The sequence below is a fragment of the Papaver somniferum genome, chromosome 10 (genome assembly GCF_003573695.1).
Source record: "Papaver somniferum cultivar HN1 chromosome 10, ASM357369v1, whole genome shotgun sequence".
NCBI lineage: Eukaryota > Viridiplantae > Streptophyta > Magnoliopsida > Ranunculales > Papaveraceae > Papaver > Papaver somniferum.
This window is the reverse complement of record NC_039367.1, coordinates 738807-748409: the sequence shown is the minus strand read 5'-3', so window position 1 is coordinate 748409 and position 9603 is coordinate 738807.

Below are 9603 nucleotides of genomic sequence, written 5' to 3'. Positions count from 1 at the left end.
CATTTTTATGACAAAAAAGTAGAGAAATATATGGAGTATACGATGATTCATAATCACTGAAAAAGGTTATATGTATTGAATATATTTAAACGAAAAGAGTTAAAGCATTGATTAAGGGGGAGAAACATATCATCATGATGTATAATATTACATAATACGAAAGTGAATAATAAATATGTTCAGATTGATACATACCTAGCTTTCCTTTATGGGGAGTAAAGATTTTTGTTATTCAAATGCTTCAACATCAGCACTTACTTTTTGAATATCTGCAGGTTATTGTGTTGCTGAAACTTGGAATCAAGCGTATGAAGAATGAGTTAAGAGACTGTTATGTAATGTAATATCTTTATCTTTTAATTCTTGTACTGTTCATTTGTAAAAGAGTTTTGTCACTAAAATTTACAAAGGGGGATATTGTTAGAACATTGCTCGATCGAACCCATAATTGCGTTAGTACATCAAGTTTTATTGTCATATTTCAGTTCCAAAACTTGAGTCGCTTGATTAAATTACAAGAATTAACTACGTTAGAGTAGACAAGGAAGTATAGAAGTGTTGAGACGAACTCTTTTTACTTTGAAGAGACTGAATACGTATGGACATCATCGAACACATCCTCATTTTATTCGAGGTTATTAATATTATAATTGACTTGTTTCCATTTCTATCTATGATGTTTTCAAGTCGTTTCTCTTGAAAACATAACATGCGAAGTTATATATATGAATCTCTAGTATTAACAACTTTGATCATCATAGTATGATCAAAGTGTCAATGAAAAATATACAAGTTGCATTACAACTTTGGTATATTAGAATAAGAATTATAATGTTTATCTTTTGAACTTAGAATATGTGACATAACACCATCTTTGTAGTTCGTTACAGGATTGTGTGATGAATTTTGAGTTGATTCCATATCTAGAAAAATATGTTTAACTACATGAGTTTTAGCAAGTAGACTTGCTAAACTTGTTTCACAGTTAAAATAGATCAAAGATATTTATTGGTGGTCCAATTCCTATTGGGGATCTTTAGCAGGATCAATCCCTACTTGAGGATCTCCAACAGGACCGATACCTACCTTAAGGATCTCATGCAGGACCGATCCCTGATAGTAATTGTGTTTACGGTTTCTGTATACACTTTAAGGTTTACATGGATTTCAGAATACAAGTTGGTATTTAGAAAGTTCATCATGTCGACATTATGGGTATTTGAACATGTGCTAAAATCTTATTTAATTATTGTTCAAAGATATTCCTTGATACTCAAGGTGAGACCTCAAACCGAAATATTTGAGAATCTTTTATTGCGGTTTTCGAATTTATATGTTTTTACTTTCCCAGTAAGTAAAACATATCTTTGGAGAATATGATAGTAAAGTATATTTGTATGCTAGCTAATATTGAATTGTCATCCATGAAAAATTTCGGTATATTAGTTGGATTTGGGATTTTTCAAGCCTCAACTGAGACCACCAACTGCAACCATACAAGTATCACTTCGATATCTTTTATGTACATCTTACAGTACCACCATTACTTACTGCAATTACAACTTTACCACTCATTATCACCTCTACTACTTCTTCCTAACAACACTTTCATCCCCATTCAATCTTTACAATCTCAGACATTTTCCTTGCTTCAAGTCAGTCCACTTCCTAGCCATTTCATCTCAGACTCAGACCACTTCTGCCATTTTATTCAACACATCAACAACAACCATATCTACACTGCAACCTTTTCAAGCCTACAGCTTCATCTCAACTCACCAACCCAACCAATTTCTGATGCACATGTTGATCTCACCAACAACACCAACACCTGCAGAACTAGCTCATGTGTAAATATCATCTCATATTTTCATTTCATCATTGTTTCAGTCTCAACCAATTCCATTGTTTCAATATCAACATACTCATATCTTGCAACACCCACCTGCAACAATTATAAAAAATCTCTCAACTCACCCAAGTCTTCAACTATCAATTATAAATTATCCTTGTAAGATCTTCAATTCTCCGAGTTCTCTTCTTATAACTCAATTTATCATGAAAGTACAGAGACCAATCAAATCGAATCCTTCTCTTCAAGTATCTATAAATTGTTCAATCACATCAAGAACTCTAATTTCCCTGACTAAAATTAATAATTATACAACCTTAAAATCAAATAATAAACTTAATTCAAAACTCATTAATTACCTTTCTTCATATTTCCAGAGTTCAATCAATTCAACATCACCATTAGTTTCTTCTTCTAATTTCTCTATGAATTCTTCAAGAAACCCCAACTCTTAATTCTTCATCCAAATAACTCTACCGCATCAATTAATCAAACAAAATTTTGATTTTCATCTATCAACATCCTGATAAACCTATCAATTTTTGTATGAACTCAAAATCATTCTCAAAGCTCTAACCTAACTCTTACCGATTTGCTTGTCTTCAATCAACAACAAACCCTGACCAAACCAAGTCTACAATATCATTAATACTTTCCTTGATCCATTGATTTTACTAATTTTTTGTAGAAAATATGTGTAGAGATTATTCTCCCTGAATCGCTAGAGAAGGAGAGGTGGAAGAAGCGAGAAGCAGAAAACTGAGAAAAGAGTGAAATCAGTTTTCTTCAATTGATTTTGTCATAAAATTTACTAAGGCACCCGGATAGTTGTATGTGGGCATCCACACAATGCCCATAGTAGATATCTTTGTTGCCTTAATATCATTTATTTAAAAATAACTATTTTACCTTTCCTATATAAAACGGGTGATTCTTCTTCATCCGATATCCGAATGACATGTTCATATAGCCCATTTCGCATAACCTTTTGAGATCTAGCCCATGGTGATAGTTTCACTTTCATAATTTTGTTTTATAAATTTATAATAATTAATGTTCATGTTTGATTGATCAAATCATTAGCTGTTAAATCGTCTCTTGAGCGTTCAAATAGGATTGACGATCTTGCGGGTTATACCACCAGATACTCATAATTTTATTCAACATGTTCCTCTTTGCATCTTAGAGAAAAATATGCTGATAGAAATTCTTGAATAATTAGAAATTCATGGAACTTATTTTTCATGGCACATTGGACCTTTCCAGGCCAAGACGGATTCCTTCCTTGGTTTTATCAATCTCAATCGCAATTAGTGAAAGATGATGTTCGTAAGATGGTCATGATCTTATTTCATTCAGGTTTTATCTAAAGGAGCTTAACAAAACCAAGATAACCTTAATCCCGAAAAATCCAACTCTTTACAAGCCAGATGATTATATGGCTATTGCCCTTTGCAATATGGCATATAAAATTATATCGAAATTTATTGCTTTTAGACTGAAGAAACACATTGTAAAAATCATTTCTCCAATGCAAGTAGCGTATGTGCCAGGGAGACTGATTTCTGAAAATGTATCGTTGGCCCAGGAGATTTTTCAAGACATGAAGAGGAAAATGGTATGGGTGGTTTAATTTCCTTTAAGATGGATATGTTAAAGTCATTCGATATGTTAGAGTGAATTTAGATTATAGATGTTCTTCATAAATTTGTGTGAATTATTTTATTGTTTGGATTATCTCGCAGTGTATCTACACTACTCAACTGGAATTTATGATGAATAGGTCTCCTTCGATGTTATGCATACCAATTAGAGGTATTAGGAAGAGAGGTAATATTTCTCCCTACTTATTTATTCTTGCTATGAAATATTTTTCAAGGTATCTTTCTCGTTTCGAAAAATCTAAACAACTTATGGGTATTAGAATTTCTAAGTATGTACTAAAAATTAGTTATCTCTTATTTATGGACGATTATATGAAAAGGAGGGGGTCTAACATCCACGCTCAATTTTTCATTTAGGCAATCTATATGGACTAAGTCCAACAGAATTAACTAGACAGTCAGACTCAATCAAGGAAAATACATCCAAGAGTTATATCTCAGTTTATCAAATCAATCTGCAATCGAAAAAATAGAAATTAGTGAGCCGGATTTATATGAGAAACAACTTGAACGGTACCAAAGACCAATGTTCAAGTGCCAAACAATTTATATCAACAACCAAAGGTTGGATTATCTAATAGATTGAATTACGCACAATCTGTGATATTTCAATTATATAAAAATATAATGCGAAAAAGAAATAACACAAACACCAGAAGTTTTGTTAATGAGGAAACCGCAAATTCAGAAAAACCCTGAGACCTAGTCCAGTTTTGAATACCGTACTGTATTAAGCCGCTACAAACTCTAGCCTACTACAAATTAACTTCAGACTGGAATGTAGTTGATCCCAACCAATCTCACACTGATTAAGGTACATTCACGTTCCTTACGCCTCTGAATCCCAGCAGGATTCTACACACTTGATTCCCTTAGATAATCTCACCCACAACAAAGATTTGCTACGACCTAAAGTCGAAGACTTGATGAACCAATCTGACTCACACAGAAAAATCTATTGAATAGATAAATATATCTCCCACAAAAATACCTACAAGTTTTTGTTCCGTATTTTGATATATCGAGGTGAACAGAAACCAATTGATACACCAGACTTATATTCCCGAAGAACAACGTAGTAATATCAATCACCTCACAATAATATTAATTGTACGGAAGAGAAACAAGATATTGTGTAATCACAAATAATGAGACGAAGAGATTTGTGATTAATTTTTATATCTTACCTATCGAGATAAATCTCAAGCAAATCTTATAGAAGATAGTACTCAAATACGATAGAATAAAGTATGATCACAATACGCAACTACAGAGAAAATAGTTGGATCTGGCTTCAGAATCATAATGAAGTCTTTAAGCCGTTAACCTATAATGGTTTTAGAAAAATCTAGGCTAAAGGATAATCGACTCTAATCGCAACTAGTATCACACAGGAGGTGTAGGGATTCGGTTTCCCAGTTGTTAGACTTCTCCCATGTATAGTCTTCAAATCATGGTTTGCAATCAATGTTACCTTGGTAAAAAAGCATTCAATATTCACCGTTAAGATGAAAACATGATGATATTCAAGCTAATATCTTTCAATCGTTAGATTGTCTTAGCTTGTTACACACATGTGAAATGTACCTTCATTTATATATAGGTGACCGTACCTAAATGTGTACACTTGGTTGGCTCAACAATAGTTACCGAAGTTAGCCATATGAACACTTTCATATCAAACTTATTCATCTATAACACAACTAGTTCAAATTACTTAAATGAAACTAGTTATGGAGTTGTTCAATTGTTTGTATTCTTATAGAAGTATACAAAACACTATTGAAGCAAAATCGGTTTTGATTCACTTGAATCGATCATGAACATTATAGCCACGGTTTGAAAAATATTGCATTCTTTATTATATAAATGTATTAGTTCATGAGAATACCAATTTTAGAACTTAACCCACTCAAGTATGAAAACGGGTACGCATACCTAAGTAGACGGACTTGGTCTGGGTTCGCCAATATGCGAACAAGTATGCGTACTGTCGTACATGAAAAATCTCAGTTGAATTACCGGACCTGAACTGTTATCGGTACGCATACGTGTATGCATACTATAGTTCTCGGACTTCAACTTTTCAAACTAGTATGCGTACGGGTATGCATACTATGGTTCCCGGACTTGGAGTATATTTGCAACAGTACGCATACTTTGTTATATCCAATCAACGGTTAATTGTTCTAAACTTCATTTTAATCATTGAAACATTCTTGGAAGACGGGAACAGTTGTCTCACACAAAGTATTAGCTTTAAAGCAATTTTCAAGTGATCAAATAATCAATACGAAACATTCCGAGTCTAAATCAAATGACTGTCTCACACAAATCATGTAAGATGTTACCAGGCTATTTTCACATGATCATATTTTGACTTTCGTCAAGAATAAAAGATGAACTTGGTTAAAGCGAAAGCTTACCAACACATATTTTGAGAACTATGTAAGCGAGTTAAACTCAACTCGAAATATAAAATGTGTATAAAATAAAGTACTATATAGCTATACGACTTTTTGTCTCAATAGGAGATAGAATAGAAATAGACTTATGAGTGATAGATGAGTTCAAGTCTCCACGTATCTTTTATTGATGAAGTTTCACAAGCTCCTCTCAGTAGTTCTTCGTCTTCAATCGATGAATGTTGTGAAGTCTAAAGCTCAACTATACATTATATCCTAATCCGAGACTTAGCAATAAGTAGACTAGAAATCAAGACTTATAGTTTTGACAACTAAACTTGACAAACAAGATTGAGATAGCAACGCTTGCAGGTTCGACCGCGCAGTGCTCTAACATTATTTATTATTTTGCAAGCAAATCTAACCCAAACACGAGATTACTGCAGATTATATAGGATTTCAGTCTCTTCTCAGTGAAGCATTATAAACTTCGGCAAATCAGTTGTGTACTTTAGAAAGAACATGGAACCATATGCTTTTCAAGACTTGAGTGGTATTATGTAGGTTATACAAATAAAACTAAATGAAGAGAAATATCTAGAGCTTCCCTTTGTTATTGGCAGAAATAAGAAAGTGTTTTTTCCAACACTAGTTGATAATATGGAAAAGTAAATGACAGAGTAACAACATGTCTCAAGCTGCCAGAATGGTAATGGTAAAAAATATTGGGGATTTATGCACCCTGTGGAATTATCAATAACAAAAATACACCAGTTTTCTATATAACTGCTAAAATTCACCTGTTTTCACTATTCCATCCCATTTTCTTTTTTAATAAAACGGTTAATGAACGTTATTTTTGTAAATTGGGACGAGGTAACGGAGTTGAGTATGCAGTAAAATTTCTGAAATACCCCTAACCAAACATTTAATTTTCCAAACACCAAGTAATTTGCAAAACTAAACTAGCTAAACGATAGGAATACAACCCTTCAATAAGTAAAACTAACTAGACGACGTCAAGGATTTCATTACAAGTGAATTAAAAAAATCAAAACTTTAAAAATAAAAAAATTTAAATAACATAAAGATATCAAATTTTCCATCTACATGAGATCGAGTTATATGAATTTATTCTATTTTCAACTACTTAAAAAATTGAATATGCAATTGCATTATCAACCAATAATTGCAGATTAACCCACTGCACCAAATTTATAAATAAAACTGATTAACCTACTAGTGAATAAAGTAGAAGAAGAAGAAGAATAAGAAGAAGAAGAACCTAATCAAAGTACGGTTTCTCTATCTACTCTCGTTGATTTTAAATCCTCTAATGCATACTTAATCTGTACTTGAACGAATTCCACCATCTTCAAATAAACCTCCAATTCCAAAATCTGTTGTTTCCTTCACTTATCATCAATCACCTCATCCTTAATACCACCAACGGATTCAAACTCATGCCATTAAAACATAATAATCCAACATTATACAGCGTAATTCGACATTAATAAAATTCCAATTTATCTTACAATTTATCAAGTTCCTTAAATAAAATAGTATGACAACTCTTAATTGTTTCCTTAATCACATACTGGTAACAGAATTTGACTCCAAAATAAATTTAATTCATCAATAGTAAACAACAAATACCAATAAACTAAAATCAAAGATCTGCAACAACATGTATAGAAACAATGAAAGAACTAAAAAAAATAACCAAAATCGGATTCATCCCTATATTAAATGACGAGGGTACCAAGTACACATTAACTTTTTCGTTCAGACCTATGAGACATAACCTTATACAATAGGAAGTAGAACAACTTAATAATCCTTCGATAACATATATATACGGTTACAATTCTTGTACAATTAAAATGATTTAGATCAAAGATCTGTGAACCTGATTATGTACAAAAACTCTTGTACGGTCAAAAATCAATATCCAAGATAACCTAGTATGTACCGTAACAGTACGTGACCAAATTCTAACAAGAACAAGTCTTGTAATCTATATCTCAAGATGTGAATTCCAAGAACAAGTGTTGTAGGTTCGAATTAGTTGCGTATACTTTAACCATGTCAAACACAAATATAATGAGGAACTAAAAAGTAAAGCAAGACATAAAAAAATTATGTTAACGAGAAAAATTGCACTGGCAGAAAAACCCTGGGACCTAGTCCAGTTTGAACATCGAGCTTTATTAAGCCGCTAAAGATACTAACCTACTATCAATACTTCAGAATGAAATGTAACTGATACTGAAACCACCGTCACAACGATTTGTTACAGTTGCGCTCCTTATGTCTCTTAAACCTCGCAAGATTCTACGCACTTAATTCCCTTAGATGACGTCCTTTACAGCCTAAGAGTTTCTTCAACCTAATTGAAAGACTTTTTGGTATTCTTAATCCAAAAAATACCAGTTTTGATTTTGGAAATCTTGTGTTTGTTTCGAACAACTACCAGGTAAAAGTAGATATAAAAAAAACTTGTAGATTAGGGTTTATACTCTTTAACTTACAATCATTATATTACAGAAACGGAGTCTGTGAACTTAATATAATAGTAAGGGTACTTGGGAGATTCCAAAGATCAAATTCCAAGTTTAGAGAAACCTAATAATTCTACAACAAGAACAACTAGAATAAATCTAGAGATATCTTGTTAAAACTTCTTAAGGAATTATGAGATACCTTAATTTAAGTTTTTTTATAGTTCAGATTTCAAGCAACTAGTGTCAGTTCAATCATGAACTGAAAAACCTAGGGTTTATGATCAAGAACTCTTGAATGGACTTGTATCAAATAAAAGGACCCTAGAATAGACAAGAGTTATTGAATAACCTATAATACAAGTTGTGTAACTATCAAAGATAATCAAACTAACTCGGCTCTGCGATCCCCAAGGAAAAGACTTATTTATCTCACTATTGATCACGAAGAACAGAAGTAATGGAAAACAACCTTATGAAGCTTACAAAAAAAATTCAAGGGATGAATTTTTATCATTCACAAACCCTTTATTTATAGTGAACAAAATAGCTTGAATTCTAAGAAAGTTCGTGAGTTATTTTTCCTTTTCAAGACTCTCCTTATTTAAGAGTCTTTCCTGAGTTACAACTCTTGCATAAATAATTACTTTAGCATAAATTGTACTTTGTAAATAAGTTACAATTTAACTTAGGAAGGAATTATAAAGTATCACAAACACTTTAATATGGAAATCAATTGTATTCGAAAGAATAACCATCTTTCCTAGATAAAGAAAAATAAAAAACTTGACTAAAAATGGATTCTAATAACGTATTTACGCTCAAGCCCGTGAACCGTTTTAAACAGTTCGTGGTGTTGCTTTAATACATCACTCATTACTTCAGAATTGAGTTACAGTAGACTGTCAGGGTTGCAGAAGAGGATTAAGTATTGTATATTTGGTCGTAGATGTCCTTACAGTCAATTATAATCAACTAATACATCTGTTATTCCAATTAATTAAGTTTACCGTACTAACTGTCTATTATAATAAATTGATATATCTGCATCTCTTCCAATTAATTCAGCTTATACCATAAAAACTATATATCATAAGATTGAAAATCCATGGATAATATAGATCAAAAGATCCAAGGATTATGAGAAGAATACAAATACCTTTTTTTCTCGCTTATTGATA